Genomic DNA, 8,928 nt, shown 5'->3' with positions numbered 1-8,928 from the left:
TCTCCTATGGAGGTCACCAGTGACGTCCTCATTGCTAATTCCAGTGCTCACTGCTCAGTCTCCACCTTGCTGACCTACCAGCAGTATTTGACATACTTGATGTCACCGCCTTCATAACTAGCTCTCCTCGCCCAGCCTCTGGGACACCACTGGCTCCTGGTTTTCCTCCCACCTCTCTGGTTACTCCTCCTTTCCTGATCTTCTCACCTTCCAGCCCTTGGGCCCCTTCTTTTCAGTCCCATAGCCGTAAATTCCACTGACACGCTGATGGCACTTAAGTTGGTGTCTCCAGCCGGGACCTCTCCCTGAACTTCTCTGTTCAGCTTTCTCCTTGACCTCTCCACTGTCCAACAGATGACTCCGTGTCAGCGTGTTCCAAAAGGGCCTTAGCCCTATCTCCCAACCCTGCTTATGGCCTTTGTATTTGCTGCTCCTCTGTCCCCAAAAGCTCTTCCCCAAGTAGCCACATGGCTCACTCTAACCTTCTTGAGATCTTTACCCTGACCCACCCCATCTAGCCTTGCACCCTCCCACACCACCTTATCCTTCTTCTGCATCCCTTTCTTTCATTGCCTTCATCAACATTTAACATAACATACATTTTACTTATTTATATGTTTATTGTTTGTTTGCCTCCACTAGAATATATATTTCATGATGGAAAGGATCTTTGTGTATTCTGTTTCATTTTTAATTGCTGTATCCTACCCCCTACAAGTGTGTGGTACAGAGTAGCCACTCAGTGCATGTTTCTTGAATGAATGAGTGAATGAATGAGTGAATAGCAAACTGAACTTTGTCCTCTTTGGATTTGGGGAGAAAAGCCATGTGAAAGGTCAAAGATGAAGTTCCAGTGTGGGTGCCTGGAAGACACTGGGGTACAACTCCCAGAAATTTAGAAATGAGCAGGAGAAATTTGAAAGCAGTTTGAGTTTAGACTGGGACATTTTGAGTGTGAGTGACTTGAGGAACATTCTGTGACGATGTCCAGCAGGATTTTGGATAGGAGGGTAGGGGCTCTGGGAGAGGTCGGGGGTGGAGGTAGATTGGGTAATTGCCCACATGGAGTTGAGGACTTTAAGTCACAAGAGGAGAAAGAAAGAGAGAGGGAGGGAGGGATGAAAAGAGAGAGAAAGAGGAAAGGAGGGGAAGAGAGAGAGAGAAAAAACCAGGAACAAATTATTGGGAACATCTACATTTAGGGGAGGAGAAAAATTAGTGGGAGAAGTTCGAGAGGGAGAGAATAACCAGGAATTGAACTGTCATGGGAACCAAAGACAGAGTTTCAAGAAAGAAGAAACGGTCAATAATATTGCACACTGCACAATGAGGGGGAGGATGAAGACTGGGAAACGGTTGTTTGCTGTGATCACCTGGAGAACTGCTAGCCTACTGCCCAAATACCCCAGATGGCCTCGAGCACTAGGCAGAAGTGCAACGGGAAGTCAGGGACATTTTTGAACAGCAGAGCAATACGATCAGAGCTTTGCTGGAGGCAGGCTAACAAGAATGTAGGATGGTTGGGAAGGGGAGAGAAATAAAGTGGACATTCCCTTTAGGAGGCTGTTGCAGTCATCCAGACCAAGGGAGTTCTGGAAGCTAACTTAAGTGGCTTCAATGTCCAACACGTAGCAAGAAAATGACCAGCTCAAGGTCACCGGGGTCCTTGGGGTTCCTGGAGCCCCAAGGTGGGTATGACCATTGGTCTTACCATGGTCATACCAGCAATGGGTATTTCCCAATGCTCTGGCTCTCCGGCCCCCACAGCTAATATTTGTCTCCTATTGATCCAGTCTCTAGCCTGTTACTTTTTAACTAGAGTCCAGGGTTCAAAGGCCGGATTTGTGTTTAAACACTCATTACATTGGGGAGGACATGTTCCTCTGATAACCTCAACTGATGAGCGAGCACGGATCTTCTAAGTAAATATGGACTGCAGGGGAGGCAAGAGGGGGTGAGGACAGAGAGGGCGTTGGGGGTGGAGAGGGTGAGCCAGGGAGTGAGAAGACCCCCTGGCAGAGGAGCTCTTAGAACTTGTAAGAGAGCTAAATAACTAGAATTCAAAAGACATATCCCAAACCCAAACTTTTCTGCCACAAATAATATTAAATATAAGTTAATACCTAAAATCCTTTATCAAACAGAAAGTCTTAAAAAAATATATCAATGTCCTGGAGCTCCATCTAATAGTTCCTGGAGGTAGAGAATCTGGCCCTCAGTCTCTGGTCCTTTATGGCCCTTCAACTTGATTGGACAAAGGCACATTCATGGTGTCCTGGAAGGTATCTGGAAAATACGAGGCACTTGCGTGTGTGGGTGGAGAGAATTCTGTCCTGCGGCAGCCAGAGAGGCTGTGTGGCTTCCTGTGTGGCTGAGGCTGGGGCCGCCCCTGACAACAGGCTGTCTTTTCAAGAGGGAGTCCCTTACACACAATGGATTGTGTGGTCTGAAGCAGATGCCCCGCCCTCAAAAACCCTCCCCCACTCAGTTTGCTGATAGCTAAATGCCATAATTTCCACCTTTATTCCCTTTGGCTTAAGCCAAGCTTTACCTTTGGAGTTTGTTAAAATAAAAATACTCCTGGAAGATGATCATGTGTTTAGTCTCATCAGTCATTTACATCTTAGGGTAAACGAGCATATTGGCTCTTCCCTCTGGGAGGAGGTCTGGTGGAGGGGATGGTGGATGGGCAGGAGAGTGGCAGGCTGAATGGTGGCTTTGAGCCAGACAACCTGGGTTCAGATCACCACTACGCAAGTCTCTTAACCCCCAGTCCATTTCCTCGTGTGTAAATTGGGGCTAATAATAGCTACCTTGTTAGGCTGATGTGGAGATTTACGATAAGTAATAGTAGTATTATCCTCAGAGAGAAGACTGAAGACTCCAGAAGCTTGGCAAACGGCAACAAGACCACTATCCCAAGGGGAAATTCACTCTGCAAAGGGATGCTGAAGGCCAGAGATAAACTATGGCCGAGTTTGGCTGCTTGTTCCCAAACTCCTTCCTTTTTCCTCTGGGCGTCATTAGATATTTCCCAGCCTCCTTTGAAGGTAGGTATGGCCATCGACTGATGTGTGGCCAGGGGAAGGTGGACAGATGGGATGGGGATGTTTACCCCCTCCAGACCTGGCCCTCCTGCAGGGTCTTCCACAGGCTCTCTTCCCGCCTCTGCCTGCGGGCTGTGGAGGAGTCTGTCCCAAGGGCTGGTGGAGCCCGTGCAGGAGGGGGCCTGCGTTCCTGAATGACTTCTGGAGCAGAGCACGCCTCTAACCTACACGGGACTGAGAAATAAACCTTTACAATATTAGCCACTGCCTAGGGGTTGCTTGTGACAGCATTAACCTGCCCTGACTAATACACTCTTGCCTCCTTCCTTCCTCAGGATGAATTCACAAAGAAGAGGCATGAGGCAGGAAGAGATGGCTGGGGGCCAGGGAACTGGAGAACATTCCAGATGATCCTCTCCTCAGGCTTGAGGCAACTGGTGACCAACTGGAGCAAAACGGTGCCTGGATTTCAACCTAGAAGTTCAAGGCCATCATTGTATGTAAACAACAGGCTTAAACATCCTACAAGGCGATTGTGTCTATTTGGGACTCGGAGATGTTCATGTCACATGTGAAATGAGGATACTCTGGATATTAAATTGATGTCTTTTTCATTCATGATGTCCTGTGGCTTCCTGCCCACTGACTTAATGGGTTTTAATGCTTCAGGGTAGGGTAGCTACCAGCTAGAATTTACAGTCATTGTTATAAATTGTATGGTTCCATTTATATGAAATTCCAGAACAAAACTAATCTATGGTGGAAAAAATTCAGGACAGTTGCTGGGGGGCACAGGGGTGCGGACTGACCAGGAGACATGAAAGAACTTTCTGGGGCAATAGGAATTTGGGTTACACAGGTGCCTGCATTCGTCAAACCTCAGTGTATGTATGTACACTTAAGATTTGTGTATTTCTTTCTATGTGAATTTTACCTCAGAAGAAAAAAATCTAAATAAATAATAAAATCTAGTTAATGATAAGCATGCTGAAGTATTGGGGGGGGAAGTATATGATGCCTGCAATTTACTTTGTGATGCTTCAAGAATTAATTTAAGATGGATTAAAGGATGGATAGAAGGATGGATGTGTGATAAGGCCAGTGGTGGGTCTGAGGTGTTCACTGTTTAATTCTTTCAACACTTCTGAATGTTTGGAAATTTTCATAATCAAATGTTGGAGGAAAAATATTGTGCTTTAAGACTTGAAGCTGGCAGTCCTCAGCCCTGAGGAAAATGGCACTGAATGCCAGGCTTCGCCGAGAGGCAAGAGATTTTTGTCTGTTCTAAAAGCTTCTCTTTACTTATCCAGAGCTAATGCTAGACGATTCATATTATAGACTTTTGTCCAAAGCCGTGGTGTCCCTAGGGGAGTTGCCAGTAGAGAGAAACAGGAAGAGGACGTGTTGGGCCAGGGCAGGGGGAGGAGACAGGGTACAAGGTTAGGGCCACATGTGTGCCCATCTGAATCGGCTGGGTGGATTCTCCAGCCCACGACCCATGGACACGCAGGCTGGTCCCTGCTCCGGAACCAGCTCCTACATCTCCATGTCCCACAGTTTCCTGTTCAGAGGACTGAGCACTGAAGATTGCAGGCTGTCCCGGGGTGGGGGAGCCCCCGTTCCCATGAGCAGCTTCTTCCTGCCAGCGTTTTTGGGCCCTTACTGTGGCTCCAGGCCTTCTCTTGAATTTTGAGGGAGACAAGGGGAAACCCAGAGGGAGCCGTGGGCTCAGGCCCCTACAGAGAAGAGACAAAACGTCCCGCAGATGTTTGCCAAGATTTATTCCCGGCTGGGATGGTGTGTTACAAGCGGTTGACTTAAGCTCTTTAAATTGTCCTGGTGTCGAGTCTCTGCCCTATCTTCCAGAGGCAGAGAGCTCGCCTGCTGCCTACCCTGAGGCTGAGGGCCGGGGCTGCTCCCTTCCTGTGCTGGTTCAGGGAACGAGACCAGCCTGAGGTGCTTGCAGGAGTCCCTTGGAAATTCAGTTTTTTCCCTCAAGTGGGAAGCTGAAGGACCCTGACCCTGTTCCTGGGCCTGGCTCTGCCAGGGGTAGCATGGAGGCTGAGGGAGGCTGTCTGTCCCCAGTTGGGCCATTAGTGCCCGTCCTGCCCTCATTTCTCGCCTGGGCTCAGTGACCAGCATCCCCTCTGCTGCAGACAAGCCACTGACCAGAGGGGATAGTCCCACAGGGGCAGAGTGAGAAGCTGATCGCCCCTCCCTGTAGGCCTCAGGTTCCCAGGAATGAGAGGCCCCCACAGTGGTCTCCATTCCGGGTCTCCGCAGGGGAGGGGAGGGTTGCCCTGGTAGTCCCTGAGGGTAACAAGTGAGGACAAATCCTGGTCCTCCTGCCCAAGAGCACTGGGCACATACGGAGTGATCAGGGCAAGAACCGGGGACTCACAGGGCCGAGGCTCTTCCAGGTCAAACATTCCGCTATTGTGTGATAAAAGCTGGATGAGCCCAGGTGTGTAGCAGCACGGAATCTTCTATCTCTAGCTTGTCTCGTCCTTTAATCTGGACAAGGCCAGGTAGGACTGAAAACTGTTAACTTCCTAATTCTGGGAACTGTACGTAAAACTCCCATGGCAGGGTATTGCTGAGAAATTGCCCAAATGTAGAACTTCCCTTTAATCCCAGCAGGATGTGTCTCTCCCACATCACTCCCAGTCACCCTCAGTGCTGAGTGCTCATTTTGGTGGTGTGTGTGCTGCAGTCCCCGAGCCCCGAGCCCAGCTGACTTGTCTGCAAGTTAACTTCTCTCAGGGAGAAGAAAAAGGGCTCTCCTCAAACATCAGGGTGTGGTAAGGCGAGCAGAAACCCTCTGGGAGAAAAGCTGTGCCCTCCCCTCCTGCCATCCCGGCCCCAAGTCCCTCTTTGCTGCTCTGTACCCTGTTCCAACAGGAAGCAATGCATCAAAGCTGCAGAAAGCAAACGATGGGTGCCCATCGAAGCATTAGGAGGGCACACCTGAAATGGCACGTTTGCCGGACAGCTGGCTGAGAATGGGATTAAGTTAGAACAGCCAGCTCAAACTTCAAGATAAAGTCCAGTAGGTGCACACAGAGGAGCCACATCCGCTCTGGGGCTCTGCGAGCGAGTGGGCCTGGACTAGGGTGAGACACAGGGCAGTCTCTGACCTTCTCCCTGAAGCACTGGGTGCTGAGGGACCTTGTCTCCAGAAGGCCCCAGCTGAGGTGAGATGCCATTCTGCCCGGAGACGGAGGGGAGACGCTCTCCACCACTATCAACAGTTTATCCTCTGTCACCTGTGACTTGCAGAACAGGTGGGAAGTGGCCAGGACCAACTTGGGAATTGTAGGGGAATGGGAAGGAGGCACATTGGCAGCATGGGACACTGGGTGGGAGAGGGGGTGGGACATTGTAAAGGGGCTGGGCAGGAAGGGACAGGCTATTGGGCTAATTTACCCTTTTCCCAGTCTAGCCTGAGTCAGCCCTACAAAGGGAATCTCCATTCTCACCCTCCTCAGTCCCCACCAGTGGGGTTCCCAAAGTCATGACAGGGTCCCAATCTACTTATGAAGGAGTCTGTATTGGGTCTTAAGTAAACTCACCATCAATTTGTTTTCCTGTCCAATTCAAGTCCTATAAATACTGGCTTAGAGATTCCACAGCCTGAGTTCTCTGGAAACTCACTGTTTTGAGGAATGTTCTCTCCTAGGTGATCCAAAGGGATCAGAAAGTGGCTTTGGCACTCCTACTTCCAGGGACGCCTTTGAATGCGGTTCCTCAGAGCCAACCAGGGGAATCACAATTCCTGGACATCCAAGCTCACACCAACACTTTACTAGGGGCTTTAAAATTTCAGAAGTGCCTAGATCACTTCTGGACTTCAGAGCAGATTAAGAGCTTATTAACATAGCCACCACGTAACTGGTGTATGGTAATTTGTTTCTCTATTTTATTTATTCCACCATTGGCTCAGAACGCTGTTGACACCTTTATACAAGATACCATCTACCGCTAACTGAAAAACACAAGTCACAAGAAACGAAGGACTAAATGATGTCCTGCTTGGATGTCACCTCCTGGCAGTCCCTGAGGGGACAGGTTAAGGCTATCAAGAGGCAGCTTAGTACTAAAAAAAAATTGAAGCATCTGTGAGTTTTAAAGGGCAATTGACAGGAGATCTGGATTTTGATAGCATTTTCCTTCTGAGAACCACCTTGGGCTTCATGACTGAGTCTCATTAACTCACACAAATTGAGGTTTGGTGGGAAAAAAACTAGAGGTGAAATATGCTTTTTTCAGGCATGGACTCTTATGGCTCATACAAGTGTTACATAAAGTCATTAATGCTCAACTCTAATAAAAAGACAGATGGATAAGAACAGGTGTGCATCCCATTAAGCTTAGGCCACGTGTTTTGGGCAGACTGATGTTTTTAAATGTGTGAAGATTAAGGAAATGAACATACTATAAACCTGCAGGCATTTAAACCCCTGAACCAATTATGATCCATTAACGAAGCTTTAAATCAGACAACCCATAATACTTGATGTAGAAAACGTTCCAGCTTCTATAATTCTTTATTAAATATTTGACAAGTTGCATCACTTCTTTACAATGACTTCATTTTGTCACATGACTCTGCTGTCAGGAAAACAATCTACCATTTCTTTTTAGATCTCTCAAGAAAAAGGAAAAGCAAAAAGGATTTGTTCTTAAACAAAACTTTTCCTGTGTGTATCAAATTCAACCATATTTTAAAGCTATTCTGATTGTGAAAATGAGCATTATCCATAAGTCGTTTTTAAAAAATTTCAAAGTTTGGTTTTTAATCACTGTATCAAATAGTATTTGGCTTTATATTAGGAGGTGGGTTTATAATAAAAAGTTAAGAAACATTGAGAATTCATTTGGAATGCTTGAAACTCGTTTCACCTTAAAAGTCACTGTTTTTTTTTCATGTTTCGTTTGATAATAGATCCTGAATTAAGAAATGACAGCAAATTAACATCATCTTCCTGGGGTTCTCTCAGGCTCCAAGGGTCAGAATTCTCAGGATACAGCTTGGAGAAAACTGTAGAAGGCATGAAGCTCTCACTCCCTTTCAAAACCAGATTATGCAAGAAAGGTGTAAAAATGCTATACAAATATATACATATATATTTGGACAGCATAGGTACGTATATATGTATATATATTACATCCATAGTAATAAAGGAAGAACAAGGTCACGCAAAATTAACATGAAGGAAACTGTGACAATCTAGGTGAAATTAGAGTAAGAGGGGCAAACTGGCTTATAGAGGAACACGATGTCTGTAGACATAGGGTCATGGTCATGAGAACGGCTTTTGATGCACTGGTACGTGGTGGAGAATGCAGTACACAGAGGTCTGTAGCCAATGTTGTTAGATTCCTGTTACTCCTTACAAACATAAAACCAACCAACAAAAAGACATGCATTTTACACATGCGTTGCTTTGCGCGTAACATCTTTAACGAAGGACAGATGTTTAATGAGAGGTTTTCTTGGAAAACTTCATACAAACAGAAAGCTATCCTTTTCTATAAAACATTACAAGAGTTCAGCTACAGCACTGTCTCTGACACACCGAAAACACTCCGGGGAGGGGGGTGTGTGCGTATGCAAGTGTATATACACTGTTCGTTAAGGCTTAGATAAATCAAAAAAAGTGGTCCAAAGTATATCACATTTTCTTCCCAGTTTTAAAATCTAAAGTACAAAGTGGAGTTTATAAGGATGTTTTAAAACACATCTCAAACCTGAAATTGGCAGTTTTGACATGACTTATCAGGATGTACCCCAAAGCCTGAATGAGACAGAGGTAGTGCATGATCTCCTGGGGGTCATGAAGGGAGCAAGCCAGGCAGTTACCCTGCACAGCAGCACCCC

The sequence above is a fragment of the Diceros bicornis genome, chromosome 16 (genome assembly GCF_020826845.1).
Source record: "Diceros bicornis minor isolate mBicDic1 chromosome 16, mDicBic1.mat.cur, whole genome shotgun sequence".
Taxonomy (NCBI): Eukaryota; Metazoa; Chordata; class Mammalia; order Perissodactyla; family Rhinocerotidae; genus Diceros; species Diceros bicornis.
Note: the sequence above shows the minus strand (reverse complement) of the source record.